General features: G+C 37.4%; 1 non-coding gene across 1 annotated transcript; it reads left to right on the top strand.

Moving 5' to 3' along the window:
• The first annotated feature begins 722 nt into the window (after positions 1-722).
• TRNAG-UCC (transfer RNA glycine (anticodon UCC)) lies at positions 723-794 on the top strand. The gene has a single exon. It is a non-coding gene; the product is annotated as a tRNA-Gly (tRNA).
• Positions 795-21,635: the final 20,841 nt, after the last annotated feature.

Raw genomic sequence — 21,635 nt, 5'->3', positions numbered from 1 at the left:
GAAACAATGGGGAGAGCTGAAGGGCAGAGAACAAGAGGACTTAAGATATACTGGTGGTGCAGGGGGATATTATAGTTAAATAAGAGTTAATAACACTGAAATCATGAGACTCAAACTTTGACAACCATGCATAAAACAGTGCCTCTCAAGACACATTATAGAGATGGTGGGTGGGAGAGGGAACCTGGTAAAACTGGTGGAAGAAAGATGATGCTAGAGTGAAACTGTGTCATTCGTGGTTCTTGAATAAAATCTTTTACAAAGAAATAAAAACAAATAATCTAAGTTAAAAATAAGTTTGTGTGTTTTGACTGTTCATAATTGACTTTAAGAGATTGAACATATCTTGCCATATCCTGGTTTAGAAAGTCATGATTCCCTTTTAACCAAATTTGTATAACATATAAACATTGAATGTAACATTAAACATTTAATGTTGTAATCATTGTGTAACGTTAAATCAAAAAGTATTACACCCTATGTAACTTAATTTGCATAACATGATGATGATGATAATAAACTCCCTTTGTTCATCGATTTGCTTGAGCGGGCCCAGTAACGTCTCCATTGTGAGACTTCTTGTTACTGTGTTTGACATACTGAATACTCTCGGTAGCTTGCCAGGCTCTCCGAGGAGGCAGAGGAGTAGAACACGGCTCAGCTGGGCTGGCTGCGCGCAAGGCAAACACCCTACTGCTGTGCTATCACTCTAGCCCATGTACACGTTGGTGGTACAGTGGCGAGCATAGCTGCCTTCCAAGCAGTTGACCCGGGTTTGATTCCCGGCCAAAGCAACCCATCTGTTGTATAACATAATAGTATTTAAAATGTCACATTTAACTACTCTTATAACTTTAGAAAACACAAAAAAGAACCTTCCTCTTCCACAATACACTGTATTTACTCCCTATTCTGAGAATTTAGATGAATAGTTTTACATTATCAAGAAATTTTTAGTGTTATTATAAACAAAAGTAGTAAAGTCAGAATTGGAAAAAAAGATGAGAACATAAATATGAGACCATTTTTGTCAAGAAATATAGTCAAAAGTTTTTTAAGATAAAAGCAATGAGAAAACTCATGTAGGCAAAAAACAAAGACTCAAGAGGTTGATTTAAAAGATTTTTTTAAAGGTCCATTTCATCTTCACACCCTACAGAGGCCATGAGTTGCCCCCCACGAGTGGCTCTCCAGCATGGCCATGGCCCCAGAGGCACACGGGCCTAATTCAAAACTCAGCAGCTTGCAGCAGAAATGTGAATGGACTATGCAGTGGCCGCCGCCTCAGAGCTTATTGGATAGCCAGGTATGAGCCGGCAGTGACAGGGAAACTGCAGCCTCATGAGGTGGGGTGCGGAACTGGCATGTCTTTCACACCCTACCGAGGCCACAAGTTGCGCACCACGAATAGCTCTCTGGCATGGCCATGGCCCCAGAGGCACACAAATCAGTCTCATGATTATCCGGCTTTTGGCAGAAATCCCTCCAGACTTAATTAGTAAATTATCAAAAAATCCAAAACCATATGGTCTACATAAACTGCAATAGAAAACAAATTATTTCACAATGCCTTTTCAGCAGTTCTGTTTGTTGGGAGGAAATTCCAAATAATAATGGTCCATCTTTGGTCGAAATAATGAATGTAATTAAAGTAGAGAGAGAGTTAAGTAGAAATCATCTGCCTCACAGGCATCAGGAGGGTCGGGAAAGGGGGTATATTGGGGTTTTGGGTGATAAAAAATGTGCACTGGTGAAGAAGAGATGGTTGTTTGATCATTGTATGACCAAGAGTTAAACCTGAAAGTTTTTTAACTTTTCTCACGGTAATTCAATAAATAAATTTAAAAAAATAATAATACAGGTCCATTTCAAAACAATTTATTACCTGTACTTCAGAATTACTTACAAAAATTTAAATGATCATAAAATCTGTAATGAAATAGACAGAAAAGAATGAAAAAATTCAAAATTGTGAGGACAAATAAAAAGGTTTGAAAAATAAACTATAAATTTTCCTCTACCATATCTATTGTCAACATATGCCTTAATTAATATGTTCAATTTATGACTATTAGGGAAGAAAGTCAAGCTACATTATCTTATTTTATAGGATTTTGAGTTATTAAACATATATGTATTTCCCACCAAAAATTTTTAAAAACACAGGTCGTTTAAAACTGTGATGTATACTTTATAAAATTTGATAATTGCTTCAATAAGAAGTAATTTATACAGTTGCCTTTCTTCTTTTCCTTGAGCATCTGATGAAATTAAGCACATTCTGAGATTAAAATTTCATGTAATTACTTTTTTTAGCCTCATTATTTGAAATAATGAATTATTTAAAAATTATTAGGGTAAAATGCCTTAAGTATACTAACAACATTACCACTGCTTGGTTTAAACTTTTACAATAGCATTTAAAAATAAAGTAACACAGAAATGACTGTTACTTTAGTAATTATTTCATTTGAGCCCATGATGATACCAATAATGATTAGTGAAGAATTAATTTGATTATTCTCATCATTTGTCTATGACCATTATTTTTCTTATTAGTCAAAAATTAATATTCATGGACTATAGTTCTCAGATTTTAAGAATTTTTTTGTATAATTTAACTAAGAAAGAATTATGTATTTCTAAGGAAAAGTTCCTAGGCTATATTGTATTTGATGTACCAAACATTATTATAAAAAACTTAGATGATTGATTATAAATCTTTTGGACACAAAATTTTATAAAATATTAATCCTAGTACTTAAAGACAATTTGATGATAAGAATTAAAGGGAAAAATTTCTCTAATCTTGAATGTTACATAGATACACAGTTTTCTTATGCTCACTAAATCTCCATCACATACTCTGCTCTTTTTTAGAATGAATTTAAAGCATCAGTCAATCCATTGAAATAATCTGAGAACTCACAGATATTCTTGTGTTTTTTTACTTTTTTTTATTAAAAAAATTTTTTTAATAGTGAGACATCATGAGGTACAGTTGCAGACTTACACATTTTTGTGCTTGGGTTTCAATTATATAATGATCAAATACCCATCCCTCCACCAGTGCCCACTTCCCACCACCATGTATCCCAGTATCCCTCAATAGCAGACCTTAATCCATAAAGTACATTGAGGAAAATGCAGGTAGAACCCTCCATAACATTGAAGCTAACAGCATTTTCAAGGATGAAACACCACTGTCCAAGCAAGTCTAAAAAAACATAAACAAATGGGACTACATTAAACTTAGAAGCTTCTGCACCTCCAAGGAAATAGTGATCAAAATACAGAGAGTGCTCACGAAATGGGAAAGAAGATTTACCCAAAACACATCTGATAAAATGTTAATAACCAGGATATACAAAAGACAAGTATAATTGTACAAGAAAAAAACCTCAAACCCCATTAAAAAATGGGGAGAGGAAATGGAAAGAAGCCTCCTCAAAAAATAAATATAAATGGCCAAAAGGCACATGAAAAAATGCTCTACATACTAATCATCAGGGAGATGTAAATCAAAACAACAGAGATATCATCCCACACCACAGAGACTGGCACATATCAAAATGAACAAGAACAACCAGTGGATGTGGGAAGAAAGGGACTCTCTTCCATTTTTGGTGAGAATGCTGACTGGTCCAGCCTTTTTAGAAAACAATATGAATAGTCCTTCAAAAACTAGAAATTGAGCTTCCTTATGACCCAGGAATAACACTTATGGGAATATATTCAGCGGGTGCAAAAAAGCACAGTAGAAATGACACCTGCATCTGTATGTTCACTGCAGCACTGTTCACAATATTCAGAATCTAGAAACAACCTGAGTGTCCAAGAACAGAAAACTGTTAAAGAAACTTGGTACATCTACACAATGGAATACTATGCAGCTGTTAGGAAAGTTGATGTCATGAAATTTGCTTATAAGTGGATGGACACGGAGAATATCATGCTAAGTAAAATGAGTCAGAAAGAGAGGGACATACATAGAATGACTGCACTAAACTATAGAATATAAGATAACATAATATGAGACTGATATCCAAGGACAGTAGAGACAGGACCAGGAATATTGCTCCATGGTTGGCAACCTGCCTCATGAGCTGGGCGAGAAGGCAGCTGGAATAGAGAAGAGATCACTAATTAAATGATGGTTGGAGGAATCATTCAGAATGGGAGATGTGTGTTGAAAGTAGATAAAGGACCAAACCTGATAGCCTTTCAATATCTGTATCACAAACCATAATGACCAAAAGTAGACAGAAAGTATGGGGGAAATTGTCTGCCATAGAGGCAGGGGGAAAGTTAAAAAGGGGAGAGGGGAGGATACTGGGGACGTTGGTGATGGGAAACATGCACTGGTGCTGGGATAGGTGTTGGATCATTTTATGACTGAAACTCAAATACGAAAGCTTTGTAACTTCAAAAAAAAGTGAAAAAAATTGTGAAACTGCTAACAAAAGAGTACAGATTTATTTAACATAAGAAAAATCAATGACTAATATGGAGAATTACAACACTGGCAAAATATATGAAATAGATTTACTGTTTTATGTATGTTCTTATTAGAAAAGTCATAGTAAGGTTAAATTAAAGCTTAGACAAGCTAGCTACTGCCAAAGACATTTGTTTTACATTCAATAATGATGATGAATTAAAATTTTGTATTCAAAGAATAAAATAGTACCAGTAATTCTAGATAAGCAAGGATCATTAATATTATCTTTCCTTAGTTCTTGGTCTTGTAACCATTCAATCAGTGTAATTTAAAAGTTATTAAATGGCTCTATTGTAAAATCGTAGCCAGCTTTTTAAAATTCCTTTTTTATTATCTGAAATGTAGTTTCAAGAGGAAAAAAAGTATTTTATGACTAAGTTTTTGAAGTCAAAGCTTATCTTTTCTGCTTCAAAAATAGTTTGGGGAATTAGAGTAATTTAACTATTTAAGACATTTTGCTTCAAGTACATATAAGGAATCAGAACTGTTTTCAATACCAATTAAAAATTATATAAAAGTTTATTCTTTATGAATTATCTATATAATTAAAACCAATGCAATAGAGATAATAAATCTCTTAAAACACTTCTAGGGTATAGTTTTATCCTCACTACACAAATGCATATTTAAGGAAAGTGAAGATTCAATCGTGATTAAATTAAATGTTAATGTATTAATATTTCCTGCAAACTGGGATGAAGCTCAATTGTCCTTCAGCCAGTGGATGGCATATTGTGCAATGGTAAACTACCTGAACAACAAAGAGGGACAAACTATTGATAGACACAACATGGACACACTCTTGGCACATTTCTGTAGTGAAAGTTTATCCAAAGATTAATATTGTGCAATTTCACTTATTTGTGACTTAAGGAAACCAAGTTTAGAGAATGACAGATCAGAGAATACCAAGGCCAGAGTATTAGTCATTCATGGAAAGACAGTCTAGGGGATTTCAGTGTGGAGATGCAATTCTGGACAGAAAACTGTGCTTCTGCATTTGTAAAAATTGACAGAAAATATTGCAAAAGGAGTTACACATTAATTTTTAAAATACTATCTAGTATATGGGAGGAGGAATGGAATATAAACCACAGCTAATGATAAAAATGAAACTGAGGAATATGGGAAAGAAAGAAGTTAGCTTCTATAAGTTGGATAAAAACCATTTTGAGTTGATGTAGTAAAACTAAAGAAAACAAAAACAAAATAGAAACTTTATACCTCTTGGGTAATTTTGCCTCAAATAAAAATATGGTTTATAAATTTTGAATTAGTCTATGTTTAAAGTATGGTAGAAAAAGTACATTATGAACAGATTTCTGACAACAGGAAAAAAAGTTTGAAACAAGGAAAAAGGAAAAACTACAATGAACACAGAGTTTTTGAATTTGAGGTGAGGGTGTCAATAGAAAATCATGCTTGTATTTTCAATACATTGGGAAAAAATATGCGTGAATATGAACATGCACTTGTAATCTAGTGCAGATGTATCTCCTGTGTGCACTAATGAAGGCAATTAGGAGTGCCACTGCAGTAGCTGTAAACACAATAGCTCAGATCTTAGTTGTTAAAGCTACACTGCATTAAAAGTTCTCCAGAACCAGATGCAGATCAAAACGACAATGAGATATCATTTCACACCACAGAGACTGGCCCATATCCACAAGAACAAAAGCAACCTGTGCTGGCACGGATGTGGCGAGAAAGGGACACTCCTTCACTGTTGTTGGTGGGAATGCCAACTGGTTCAGCCCTTTTGGAAAACAGTATGGATGATTCTAAAAAAATTAGAAATTGAGCTCCCATTTGATCCAGCAATACCACTCCTGGGAATATATCCCAGAGAGGCAAAAAAGTATAGTCGAAGTGACATCTGCAATTGTTTGTTCATTGCAGCACTCTTTACAATAGCCAGAATCTGGAAAAAACCTGAGCGCCCGAGAACAAATGACTGGTTAAAGAAACGTTGGTACGTTTACACAATGGAGTACTATGTAGCTGTTAGAAAAGATGAAGTCATGAAATTTATATACAAGTGGTACTACATGGAAAGTATCATGTTAAGTGAAATGACTCAGAAAGAAAGGGATAGATGTAGAAAGATTGCATACCTCTGGGGAATATAAAGTAACAAAATAGGAGACTAACACTCAAGAATGGCTGAAATTAGTACCAGGAATTTTACTCCATGGCTTGGAGGCCAACCACACATGCTAGGGGAAAAGGGAGCTCAGATAGATAAGGGAACACCAAATAAATGTGTTGGGAGGATCCTCCCAGGATGGGAGAAGCATGCTGAAAGTAGACTATAGACCAAACATGATTGTCACCCATTGCCTCTTTTGCAAACCACAAAACCCAATATAAGAGAGAGAACAAAAGGGAATGCCCTGCCACAGAGGCAGGCTGTGATGGGGGGGGGGGGGGGAATGGGCGGTGGGAGGGATACTGGGATCGGTGGTGGTGGGAAATGGGCACTGGTGGAGGGATGGGTATTTGATCATTGTATAATTGAAACCCAAGCACAAAAAATTGTAAGTCTGCAACTGTACCTCATGATGGCTCACTAAAAAAAAAAAAAAAAAAAAAAAAAAAAAAAAAAAGAGTTCTCCAGGACTAATGGAGAGAAAAAAAATGTGCTTAAATTTGAGAAAATTGATTTGAAAAGTTGTATGAGGGGAAAGATTGGTGAAGCTATGTTGCAAGCACACTTTAAACAGTAACATTGCAATAGACAGTTACAGACAAACCCATTTTAAATGACCATGGTTTAATATCCTCTGTCATGAATTCTGACATGGTAGTACTCTGAAAATGATTCAGTTTAAAGGATGTATTGCCTCTCTGGCAACCTCACCAGTAATGGCTAACTGCAATCTAATGATAACACAAATTTTTAAAAAATTGATGGGGCCTTGGCAATAGTTAACAATAGTACAGCAGGTAGCATCCTTGCCTCATACACATCCAACCTGGGCTTGATCCCCGACCCCCTTTGTGGCCCTCAGAACCACACCAGGAGTAAGGCACAGAACCAGGAGAAAGCACTGAGTACAGGAGGTGGCCCCCAAGCCAACCAAACAAAAAAATGTGATAAATTCAAATATATCACACCAGTTTCAAAAATAATAAAAGGCTAGGTACAGAATGATGTTTCTCAGATGTGGAATTTAAAGATACATAGCAAGGTAGCAACACAAGTGGAGAGTTGGTTCACAGAACTGAGCTTATTTTTGCCAAGGGGTGAGGCTGGAATTCATGGTGGTAGGGGTGTCTTTGGGACTTTGCTACAGGAAGTGAGTATTCTGGTGAAAGATAGGTAGGGTGTTAGCATACTGTATTATGAAGCCATCATTAATAGTAGTTAAATGACAACAATCTCGATAAGGATTCTTTTCAGTTAAAAACAAAACAAACCATGACAGGATAAACAAGGAAACAGATAATGGATTGAATTTAGCGAAGGGTAAGCGACAACAAAATGTAATGCGTTACCTCAGATTGGATCCTGGAATAATAGATGAACATCAGTGGACAAAGTGGTAACATCCAATTAGCTTCTGTACTTCAATTTACACTATACCACAGTTACTTACCTGGCTAAGATAAATATTCTGTGAAATAGTAACATGTTATAACATAAGGCAATACTTGATAGTTTGTAGATGTCTAAAATTAGATCAAAATTAAACATATTTAGTACTACTTATCTATGCTTCTGTCTAATATTAGCTACAACTTAATATGTATAAGATATTTTGCATTCAACTTTTTATTTGAGCATTTTTTAAAGGCATAAAAAATTGGAACAGGAAATGTTCCCTTTTCCCTGTAGTTAGAATCCTTGTCAGGAAAATATATTACCCTATTTACACTTTCCTCTCTCATTGATAATGTTGTCATGAACAAAGAACATCTGAAGCCAATGTGTCCAATTTCCCAAATGCTTCACAGTGAAATATTAAATATTGAGGATTGTGCTTCATTGACCTTCTCATTATTCAGGATGTAACTTTGGGTGACATTTACATTGCAGTTGATTACATTCTATGAAATCTGACATTTTTAAAGCATTAGACAATGAAAAATAACTTGATGTTAATTGTGGCTGTTGTCATGTTATGATTTTTTCACTTATTTTTTAACCTGAAACCTTAATAATATGCATGTAAAAAATTCTAACTTAAATTAAAATGCTTATTGTGCACTTGGTCAGAGTATTGGAACCTCAGAAATTTGTGATGATTTTATTCTTACCTATATTTCGGAAAATATTCAGGACAAGGGTTTAGCTTGAAAGCTAGGTGTTGTAATATGTTACAGAATGCAGTTGATATCAAAGGACACTTGCAAATATTGATAAACTATAAATACAAACTCAGATGAAATTAATCATGTATAAAAAGTTATTTGAAGTGCCTAAAGCTCATTTTGTATCAAAATACTCTAATTGAATTCCTATGTCAATCCCAGTGAGAAGTAGACAGTATTTTTATTTAAAAATCCATTTGAACTTATATTTTTAGAGTTTTAGATTCACAGCAAAGTAGACAAAATTGTCTGAGAATGTTCTATATACTCTCTGTCCCACATATTCCTAACCCTTTCATGATTTACAATCCTCACAAGTGTGCTTCATTTGTTACTGAAGATAATCTGCATTGATAATATCATAATCACCAGGGTCAGAGTTTATGATGTATATTTGTAGATTCTGAATGATGTATAATGATGCATGTCCATTATTATAGTATCACATAGAGTATTTCACTGCCATAAAATTATATCTTACTCTGCTTATCTTACTCTGCTAATTAATCCCTTCCCAACTCAGCTTCTTGCAAACATTGATTCTTTTACGCTGTCAGATTTTCCATTTTCAGAATGCCTTACTGTTGGAGCCAAACATTATTTACTTAAATTTTTTAAAAAAATTTATAAAGTTGTTCACAAAAATTATTACATTCAACATTTCAACACTAATTCCACCACCATTACAGGTTCACACCCCATTATTTTAATTTTTCCACTACCAACAAAGTCTGGTCCAAAGGTACATATTAAATAATTTATTTTGTATTGCTTGTTATTGAGGAACCAAAGTTAAACCATGACAAGCTTCACTAGTGGAAGGGTATCATAGGCCAGAATTTCCATTTACAGGAACTTTAACAGCCCATTCTGAGAACAAAAGGTCTGTATCTAGAAACACCACAGGTCCCCTAAAACCTGAACCTCCCAGGCCACAGCTAATTAGAAGCACCTTGCCAGGAACCCATAGCACAGGTGGTCCCCCTAGATTATATGCATGAGCTAAAAATAAGCTAAGATTGAATGTAGCTTATCATGCAGCATTGTGCTCTTCAAATTGTAAAGATCAACCAATCCAGTAATAATGCTGTTTAAATTTCCCACTTCCTGCTGTAGCACTGTAGCACTGTCTTCCCTTTGTTCGTCAAATTTTCTTGAGCAGGAACCAGTAACATCTCCATTGTGAGACTTGTTGTTAGTGTTTTTGGCATATCGGGCACACCACAGGGAGCTTGCCAGGCTCTTCTGTGCAGGCGGGATACTCTCGGTAGTTTGCTCAGCACTCCAAGAGGGAGGGAGGAAGCGAACCTGGCTCAGCCACATACAAGCTACATGCCCTACCTGCTGTGCTATCCCTACAGCTTCCTGCTGTAAATCCTTTATAAACCTTGCTCTTTAAGGGATCAGGGCACTCAGTTTCAACCAGATATGTCACTGTTGATGGGAGACCAAGCTCAAGCTTGCAGTAAAAACAGAAGGAAATGCCCTGTCACAGAGGCAAGGAGGGATGGGGGGATGGGGGTTGGGAGGGATACTGGGATCCATGGTGGTGGGAAATGGGCACTGGTGGAGGGATGGGTATTTGATCACTGTATAATTGAAACCCAAGCACAAAATTTGTAAGTCTACAACTGTACCTCATGGTGTCTCACTAATAAAAATTAAAAAAAAAATCATACTGTAAAAAAAATAAATAAAAGTGTAAAAGAATTCACTAAGGAAAAAAACAAAACCCTTGTGTGTTTGCATCAGAGTCAGCTCATTGGTGGTCTTTGGGAAATGGTGTAATACTTATGAATAATCCACTAAAAATTACCCAAAAAGTTTTTAGTTAGAGGAAAGTGTATGAAAATTGTTGTACCTAATCTTGAAGCTATTATGCCCCTATACAAGAGATCACTAGCATTTGTTACAGGTTGAGACTTGTGTGGTAAGATATATTGCCTTCTACTTTACACTCCAGTCAATGCTGTGTGCTACTCTTGGTATATCAGTGCCATAAAGTATGAGAGGTCACCTAGGAAATTTTAAAGTTTTAAATAGGGTGGTAGAGCTGTAGTTAATTTTTTTAAAATTTATTTTATTGATTCACTGTGAGATATAGTTACATGCTTTCATGTTTGATTTATAATCACACAATGATCAAACACCCATCCTTCCAACAGAGCACATTCCCCACCACCAATATCCCCAGTATAATCCAGCCTTTCCTACCTTCCCACTGCCTCTATGGCAGACAATTATCCCCATACTCTCTCTGTACTTTTGCGCATTAAGATTTTCAACGCAGATACTGAAAGGTTATCATGCTTGTTCTTTTATCTACTTTTGGCACACATCTCTCATCCCAACCAATTCCTCCAACCATCATTTTCTTAGTGATCCCTTCTCTATTCCAGCTGTCCTCTCCCAGCCCACTCAGGATGCAAGCTTCCAACTATGGAGCAATCTTCCTGACCCGTATATCTACCATCCTTGGGTGTCAGTCTCATGTTATGTTATTTGATACTCCACAAATGAGTGCAGTCATTCTATATCTGCCTCTCTCTTTCTGACTCATTTCATATAGCATGATACTCTCCATATCTATCCACTTATAAGCAGATTTCGACTTCATTTCTCCAAACAGCTGGATAGTATTCCATTGTGTAGATGTACCAAAGTTTCTTTAACCAGTCTTCTGTTCTTGGGCACTTGGGTTGTTTCCAGATTTTGGCTATTGTGAACAATACTGCAATGAACATACAGGTACAGATGTCATTTCTACTGTTCTTTTTTGCACCTTCGGGATATATTCCCAGAAGTGTTATTGCAAGGTCATATGGGAGCTCAATTTATAGTTTTTGAAGGACTATTCATATTGTTTTCCAGAAAGGCTGGAGTTAAATTTTTAACTGAATGGTGACTTTACTTGTGAGTTTCTGCATTATGGCCATTAATGAGTTTATATAAACCTAGAGACAGTTCACGGACAGGTACCTGGAAGCAAGGGGAGATGAGGAGAGGTGCCCATTCCTGACTCTGTGCGAGCCTGGAGGTTTCAGTCATCAAACCAGCATACCTGGGTTTTTCAGTGGATTTATTCTCATGTGTGAGGGTCTCACCCAAAGCCTGTGAAGATCTGCTGAGAGCATGGAGGTGATTGGTTCTGGGGTTTGCGGCTGCTGGGATTCTGTTGGGTCAGGTGGAGGGACTCACATGCCTCTTTATGAGAAGCCCTGAATGAAGTTAGCCTGCTGTGGGGTGAGGAGACATCTCTGCAGTGTGTTGCTCTCTTTGAAGAATTATATGTGAGTCTTTGGATCATGGCCGTTATAAGCTTATTTGGTGCCCAGAGGTATTATTGACTTTTAAGTCGATTTTTTTCTTCTTGTTTTTGAATTTAAGTTTATTCTAATTTTTCAAGCCTAGGTAATATAGTCTTTTTTACATTAATATTTGATTGTGTTAATAGTGATTCACAATGCAGTTATCCACTTGTTTGTCTACTAAAGGACAACTTGGTTGCTTTTAAGTTTCAACAGCTAAGAACAATCATCTATAAATATGTATATGCAAGCTTTTTTTTAAAGTGGTTAACATATTTGGGGGAAATATGTAGCACACTTGTTGGATTCTATGTTTGGTTTCAATACCAAAACTCTAATTGCATGACATGTTATATGAGGCATTTTTAAAAACTCTACCAGCTAACAGTATATCTTTTTTGATAAGACATAAATTTGTGTGTTTTATCCATTTATTATGGCTATTGCAACCTTATAGTTGAATTTTGAGTGTTCTTTATGTATTTTGGAAAATAGTCATCAAAAATGTTATGTGAAAATATTTTCTCCTGTTCTACAATTTATTTTATAAGCATCTTTCAGCAATACAAATGTAATCTCCATAAGTAGTATTTTTTAATCTAAGTGAATTGTCTTAACCCCACTATAGACCTAAATCTTTATCTTCCCATGATTTATTTATATATGTGGAAAGAAATATTATTATTTTCCTTGTTATGGAGTAACATGTATATTTTTCACAGCAATAATACTTATATTTAAAATCAGCACAATTCTGATTGAGACATAGAGAAGGGGTTTAAGACACTTGCTGTGCATGTGGTCAACCTAGGTTTGATCCCTGGACAGTACATGGCACTCCAAGCACTGCCACGACTAATCTCTGAGTGCAGAGCAATAAGTAAACCCTGAGCATGGTTGCATGTGGCCCTAAAACAAACAATAAAATAAAATTATCATGCCATAATTATGATAATAAAATATCAAGACCCAATATATTATAACTTAGTTCCCAATATTGACTGCATATCATCTTTAGTAATACTCACACAAACTTTCTGAACAGAATTCTAAAATTTTGCATTGAAAATAGTTTCAAATTACACTTTGATTAGAAGATTGTGAAGCATTATGCATAGTTAACAAATTTTAAGTATTCCTTATTCATTTAGAGTGTTGTTTGAACTTTAGCTGATTGTGCTCAGGATTTATTCCCTACTGTGTTCAGGAATTGCACCTAGAAGTGCTTGGGGAACTGTATGAAGGATTGCTCCAGGGTTGCCACCTATAAGGTAAATGCCTTTCCCATGGTACTTTCTCTCATCATTCCTTTTTTATTTAGATGTAACTAGACATACCTTAGAACTCTCATTGTGCTTTCAGAGCAGTTATTTAGAATAGGGTCAGAGTACAAAAGTAAGTGTGTAACGATAACTTTCCTAATGTGCAGCATAATAGCATTTTATGAAGAGAGGAAACATTGTTGAGACTCTATTGACTATAGGAAAGAATGCTTATTAGAAGAAATGTACTTAGGCTCAAATCAAGTTATTTTTACAATCTTATAAAATATCATTGGCCTCAATTTTGAGGTCAACTTTTGGCTCATTATTATTGTACTTATTATAATATCCACCTGGATAATCTGTTTAGTTATGGCTGTTAGTGACTCATTTACTGGTTTCTGCACTGCAACTTCAATTGCTACTTGCAGGTCCTGGTGTAACACTAGAAAATTTTGGTTCACATACTTGCCTTCAAGTATTTGATCAAAACTACAGAAACACTTCTTTCCCTAAGCACTTTATAGATACACATATTTATGCAAATTACCAACTTGTTACCTGAATTCAGTATTAACTTAGATAACAAATGTCCTTTCTGGACTTTGTGTTAGCATACTCTCTTGGCAGGCTACCTGTTGTCTAGAGGGAATTTTTTTTTTTTAATTTGCTAGTTCTACTTTTGGATCAATTGTTTTGCAAGAACTAGTCAACATAAACTTTATTTTGCAATTTTACCTAAAGGATATCAAGCAAAAGTATGAAATTCCTGTTGTAAAAAGTTATATCACAAAGTTTATATTTTCCTTCATATAAAAGGCTATGTGATTCTATTGTCAACTATTCTTTTTATTAGTGAAACAACATGAGGTACAGTTGTAGACTTACAAACTTTTGTGCTTGGGTTTCAGCAATACAGTGATCAAGTACCCATCCCACCACCAGTGCCCATTCTCCATCCCCACCAATCCCAGTATCCCTCCCACCCCCCAACCCCCATCCCACCCTGCCTCTGTGGCAAGGCACTCCCTTTTGTTCTCTCTCTCATTTTGGGTGCTGTGATTTGCAAAAGAGGCATTAGGTGGCAATCATGCTCAGTCTACTTTCAGCATGCATCTCCCATCCTGGGCGGATCTTCCCAACACCCTTTATTTGGTGCTCCCTTCTTTATCTGAGCTGCCTTTACCCCTAGAGTGTGAGGCTGGCCTCGAAGCCATGGAGTGAACCTCCTGGTATTTATCACAGCTATTCTTGGGTGTCTCTTATTTTGTTACTTTATGTTTCCCAGATGAATGCAATCTTTCCATGTCTGTCCCTTTCTTTCTGGCTCATTTTGCTTAGCATGATACTTTCCATGTAGTACCATTTGTATGTAAATTTCATGACTTCATTTTTTTCTAACAGCAACATAGTACTCCATTGTGTAGATGTACCAAAGTTTCTTTAACCAGTCATCTGTTCTCGGGCACTCAGGTTTTTTCCATATTCTAGCTATTGTAAACAGTGCTGCAGTGAGCAAACAAATGCAGATGTCACTTCGACTATACTTTTTGCCTCTCTGGGGTATATTCCCAGGAGTGGTATTGCTGGGTCAAATGGGAGCTCAATTTCTAATTTTTTGAGAATCGTCCATACTGTTTTCCAAAAGGGTTGAACCAGTTGACATTCCCACCAACAGTGAAGGAGGGTCCCTTTCTCTCCACATCCATGCCAACACAGGTTGCTTTTGTTCTTGTGGATGTGGGCCAGTCTCTGTGGTGTGAAATGATATCTCATTGTGGTTTTGATCTGCATCTCCCTGATGATTAATGATGTAGAGCATTTTCTCATGTGCCTTTTAGCCATTCGTATTTCTTCTTTGAGAAAGTTTCTGTTCATTTCATCACCCCACTTTTTGATGGGGTTGGATGTTTTCTTCTTGTGGAGTTCAACCAGTACCTTGTATATCCTTGATATCAACCCCTTTTCAACAATTTTTTAAAAAAAATATTTTATTCTATTAAATCATTTTGTTAATCTATTAACTAGAGCTGCTAATGTCCCCAATAAAGTTTGAATCTGGCTTTAATTTTGCCTGGAGTTCAGCTAAACCACTTTGCTGTATGATTGCCTTCACAATTTTTCTGCTTCACTAAGCAGCCTGCAGGGACAATAAACTGACACTAATGTCCTCATGCAAGTGCTTTTCTAAGTAATGGCTCAATAGCTATTTCTCAGCAGACATTATGATAAACCATCCTCTCCATCTCTTTAAAGTCCTTCTTCTATGATTCCCTTAAATAAGACCCTTCTGAAGCTTACTGAAATCCCAGTTTGTTTGTTTGAATAGACTCATCCAGCCTTAGCCAGGAAATCCAAAAGTATACCAGAGAACCTTAGCGAGGGAATCCAAAATAAATGTTCGACTCCAGATTCTTTCTCTCTCTTTGCCTGCTTTCTGTTGACCTTCCTATATGTCTCTCTTGACCTGTGCTTATACTTCCAGGAGCTGTGGGTAAAATTCTTTTGATATAAAATTCTTTTGTAATATTTTGTTAAACTCTGGCTCATTAAGTGTAATATTTCATTAAGCTCTGGTTCAACTATGTGTCACTTAAATATTAATATACCAAGTCATAATATGGCTATACCAACTCTAGATATTTTTAAGATATATATGCACATAACATTTATTAATATTCCCTTTCATCAGTAAAGAAGTGAACAGTACTTGGCTCAGACAAGGTCAGACCCAAACAACTGAAGAATCTGCCATCTGTACTCGTCAATACACTGGCTCAGCTCTTCACACAATACCTGTCTGAATGCAGGTTCCATCCTAATTAAAAACCAGCAGGACTGTACTCCTGGACAAGCAGGGAGACATTCACAACATTGGCAACTATTTCCTGATCTGCCTGTTGTCTGTCGTCTACAAGCTGTTTACTCGAGTCATCCTCAATAGGATTGGAAGAACACTAGATGAAGGATAACCATGCAAGCAAGCCAGGTTCCAAAAAGGATTCAACATGATCGACCGTATCAACATGATAACCAAGCTCATTGAGATTTATCAGGAGTTCAAGATGCCACTCTGTCTAACTTTCATTGATTTAAAGAAGTCCTTTGATTCTGTTGAGACTGAAGCGGTCATCGAAGCCCTAGCCAAACAGGGCGTTCAAACTCAATACATCAGGAACCTCTGTGAGCTCCATTATGGATTCACTACCAGGATCTCACCATTCAACAAGGACATGATCATCCATGTCAAGAGAGGGGTTCAGCAGGGGGATACCATTTCAGCGAAACTCTTCAGTGCCACCCTCGAGAACATCATATGACGACATTAGCCACGAGGCATAAATCCTGCTTGACTTCAACCGTGAGTGTGGAAAGGTGGGACTACAGCTGAATCTCATGAAGACAATGTTTATGAGAAACAGTCTCATTCCTAACATTCCATTCGCTCTCAACAGAACAAACATCTCCGAATGCAACAGTTACGTGTACCTAGGTCGAGAAGTCAACATGATGAATGACCTGGCACCTGAGTTGTGCAGGAGGAAGACAGTGGCTTGGAACGCCTTCAAGAATGTCAAAGAAATAGCTAAGAGGACGAATAACCTCTGCTCTGGGCACATCTCTTCGATTCCACTATTTTTCCTGTATTAACATATGCCTCAGAAATCTGGACCCTACCAAAACAGGATGAGAACACTATTCAGGTCTCACAAAGAGGAATCGAAAGAGCTATGTTTGGAGTATCACGTTTCACTCAAATGAGAGCAAGAATCCGGAGTTCTGACCTCCATCAACAGCCAAGAATCAGGGATGCTGTCTCATTTGCCAAGGCATCAAAAATCAGATGGGCTGGGCACATAATGAGATTTAGAGACGACCTCTGGACGTCCATGGGACGTCAAAAGATCATGTGGCTCTCCACCTAAAAGATGGTCAGATTTCGTCAAGACCCTGAACGATTGGTTTGACGTTCTTCGTTTTCCTAGATCGAGCAGACGTCATTGGGCTACGCTAACATGGCACAGGGACGAATGGAGATGTTACTGGCACCTGCCAGTAACGATGAGTAACGGGATGTCAAGTGATCAAGTGTTCTCTTAAAATTTTGAAAGGCTGAATACTTTAATAATGTTTTGCTGAGGCAACTTTAATTAGAATTTTTACTACTTTAAAACAGGTTGCTTATAAATTTCAAGATGATTATTATGTCAATTTAAGAATTTCAAGACTAAAGAACTCATCTGTAGCATATTCAGTTCAATTGAATTCAGTTCAATTAAGTTCTATCTTAATCTGGTGACTATATTTCATTTTCATCTCCTCATGCTATCAATAGATGTGGCTCACTGCCTGCAGTTTCTATCTTCATTGTCTACGCACCAACATCTCATTATGATGAAAGAGAAATCGAGAAGTTCTACATGGAGCTGGAGAAGTTCTATAAAGAAGACCACACCTTCTACAAGATCATCGTGGGTGATTTTAATGCCAAGATAGGACCGAGAAGATCAGCTGAAGAACTTCACATCGGGACCAATGGCCTAGAATGGAACGAACAGGGTGAGAGACTGTCTGAGTTCATCATATGACCAAGACCATCCATGGTAACTCACCGTTCCAGAAGGCAGAATCTATACGTTGGACATGGGAGTCTCCCGGTGGACGATTCCACAACAAAATAGACCACATCATATTCAATGGACGGTTTTACCTGAGCGATGACACTGTTGTCCCAAAATTTTGAACGGGATCGGACCACCGTCTCCTTCGTGCAAAATTCTACTTCACAGAGCAGGGAGAAAGGGCTGCAAAGTTCAAAAAGAGAACTCCCAGAACGACCACCAACTGGGAACTCTTTGGCACTATTGCGGCAACATGGGAAGATGCCATTGTTGACAACATTGACGAGGAATACGATCGACTGGTTCAGCACCTCCATGAACGTGCGAGGAGCGCCGAGAGAGATAGCCACAAAAAAACGCCTGTCTTCGAAAACTCTTGAGCTAATTCGCCAGCGTGCTTTGGCGCATGGCTCAGGCAAACGCAAGCGAACATCTGAGCTCGCAAAGCAGTGCAGAGATGTGATCAAGGAAGACCTCAAAGAGAGAAGAGCAGAAGTACTGGTAGATGCGGCAGAAGCTGGGAAAAGTATTCGTTACACCCGCCTGTCCTTCGCCAACTATAAGATCAAGATGACTGCCCTCCGACGTCCTGATGGATCCATCACATCCTCCAGAACGGCAATGGAGAAGATTATCCATGACTTCTACTCAAATCTCTTCGATAGCCTTGTCCACTTGCCGACATACCAAATTCCACAGGATGGATATGTCGTTCCCAATGTTCTCCCTTCCGAAATCCGACACGCCATTTCGTCAGTAACAAAACAAACAGCACCCGGCCCAGACAAGGTCAGACCTGAACACCTGAAGAACCTGCCATCATACACTGGCTCGGCTCTTCACTAGCTACCTGTCTGAATGCAAAGTTCCGTCCCAATGGAAAACCAGCAGGACCGTACTACTGTTCAAGAAGGGAGACAGCCATGACATTGGCAACTATCGCCCTATCTGCCTATTGTCTGTCATCTACAAGTTGTTCACTCAAGTCATCCTAAATAGGATTGGCAGAACACTAGATGAAGGACAACCATGCAAACAAGCAGGGTTCCGCAAAGGATTCAGCACCATCGACCATATCCACACAATAACCAAACTCATTGAGGTTTCTCGGGAGTTCAAGATGACGCTCTGTCTAATGTTCATTGATATAAAGAAGGCCATTGATTCTGTTGAGATGGAAGCGGTCATTGAAGCCCTAGCCAATCAGGGCATTAAAGCCCAATACATCAAGATCCTCCATGAGCTGTATTGCGGATTCACTACCAGGATCTCACCATTCTACAAAGAAGTGATCGTTGATGTCAAGAGAGGGGTTCGGCAGGGTGATACCATTTCATCGAACCTCTTCAGTGCCACCCTCGAGAACATCATGCGACGACTGGAATGGGAAGGAATGGGAGTGAAGATAGATGGTCGGCAATTACACCACCTCCGCTTTGCTGATGACATTGTTTTAATAATACCAAACATCAGCCAAGCGGCACAAATGCTGGCCGACTTTGACCGTGAGTGTGGAAAGGTAGGACCACAGCTGAATCTTACGAAGACAATGTTTATGAGAAACAGCCTCGTTCCTGAGGTCCCATTTGCTCTCAACGGAACAACCATCTCCAAATGCAACAGCTATGTGTACCTGGGTCGAGAAGTCATCATGACAAATGAATTGGCACCCGAGCTGTGCAGGAAGAAGAGAGCGGCTTGGAACGCCTTCAAGAACGTTGAAGAAATAGCTAAGAGGACGAAGAACCTCCGGCTCTGGGCACATCTCTTTGATTCCACTGTTCTTCCTGCATTAACATATGCCTCAGAGACCTGGGCCCTACGCAAACAGGATGAGAACGCTATTCAGGTCTCCCAAAGAAGAATAGAAAGAGCTATGCTTGGAATATCACATTTCACTCAAATCAGAGAAAAAATCCGGAGTTCCGACATCAGTCGACGATCAAGAATCAGGGATGCTGTCTCATTTGCCAAGGTGTCAAAAATCAGATGGGCTGGTCACGTAATGAGATTTAAAGACTACTGCTGGACTAGAGCTGTTACTGACTGGATTCCACGGGATGTCAAAAGATCACGTGGCCGCCCACCTACCAGATGGTCAGATTTCTTCGTGAAGATCATGAACGATCGGTTTGAGGCATGATCCCAGAGCGAACAGATGCCATTGGGCTACACTAGCACGTGACAGGGACAAATGGAGACGTTACTGGCGCCCGCTCGAGCAAATCGACGACTAATGTGAAATTAAGTGATTAAGTGATTATGTGCTATCAATGACTACAATTGCCCAAGTATTTTTAATTGTAGGGCAAGTTTCTCTGATGGTTTAATTGAACATTTCATGATTGATTTTTCCTCTTCTATTAAAGAGGACTCTAGCAAATTTTTAATTAAGAGACAAAATAATTTCCTGACTCATCATACATTTGGAGATAATGTGTCAGTAAATAATTATGCAGCATACTATCAATAATAATATTAACATAAATATTAAAGCATGAAAACAAAAGTATTAAACATATAATATTTATAGGTTAACTTTCACTTATATATTTTCATTTTAATTTACTAAAAATCAAATAATTTTTGTAGAAGATAAAGAGCTAATATATCCCTTAGAGATTATTAAAGTCAAGCAGAGTGATTTTTTGACTTCATTAAAATTTCTCATCTATTAACTAGCAGGGACTGAGCTTTTAAAAAGTGTGGAGAGTGATTTTTTTGAATTTTACTACTCTAGTTCTGTTTAGACTGTTTTGTTTGACTTTATTGAAAATATATATTAGAGCTTGTTTCATTAGTTCTTTGTTGTGTGTATGTATACATATACATATATATCCATTTAAAGTCTAATTTCTGGTATATTCTTGGTGCTCAATAGTTTGTTAAAAATGTTTTATACATGAGTTATTTTCTTATGTATTATTTTCTTCTCTTTAAAATTTCTATAGAGCTTTTTTATTTTTCTTTCCTGGAGTAATATAATTATTTGAAAAAAATCAAATTTGCTAGAATTAATCATGGCTTATATTTATGCTAAATAACAATATGGACAGGAGATGGAGGAGTGACACACATAACATCCAACAGTGATATTGAAGAGACCCTTCCTATCTTAAAGTGTCTAACTGATTATCCTCTTCAGTAAGATCATTAAAAATGAGTTTTCTCTGTGCTGGCAAAACTGGACGGCTACATGCAAAAAAGTGCGCTCAGATCTCTGCCTAACACCATGCACAAAAGTAAGATCAAAATTGATTTATGACCTCAACATCAGACCGGAATCCATAATGTTTATTGAAGACAAAGTCGGCAAAACTCTCCATGATATCGAAGCTAGTGGTATCTTCAAATATGTCACGCCACTGGCCAAGCAAGTGAAAATAGAGATAGACAAATGGGACTATCTTTAACTAAGAAGCTTCTGCACCTCAAAAGAAACAGTGACCAAAATACAAAGAGAGCCTACAGAATGGGAAAGGATATTCACCAAATACACATCCGATAAGGGGTTGATATCAAGGATATACAAGGTACTGGTTAAACTCCACAAGAAGAAATCACCCAACCCCATCAAAAAATGAGGCGAGGAAATGAACAGAAACTTTTGCAAAGAAGAAATTCGAAT

This window comes from Sorex fumeus, unplaced genomic scaffold, assembly GCF_029834395.1.
Source record: "Sorex fumeus unplaced genomic scaffold, SorFum_2.1 ptg000037l, whole genome shotgun sequence".
Classification (NCBI taxonomy): Eukaryota; Metazoa; Chordata; class Mammalia; order Eulipotyphla; family Soricidae; genus Sorex; species Sorex fumeus.
This window is presented reverse-complemented; position numbering and strand designations above follow the sequence as displayed.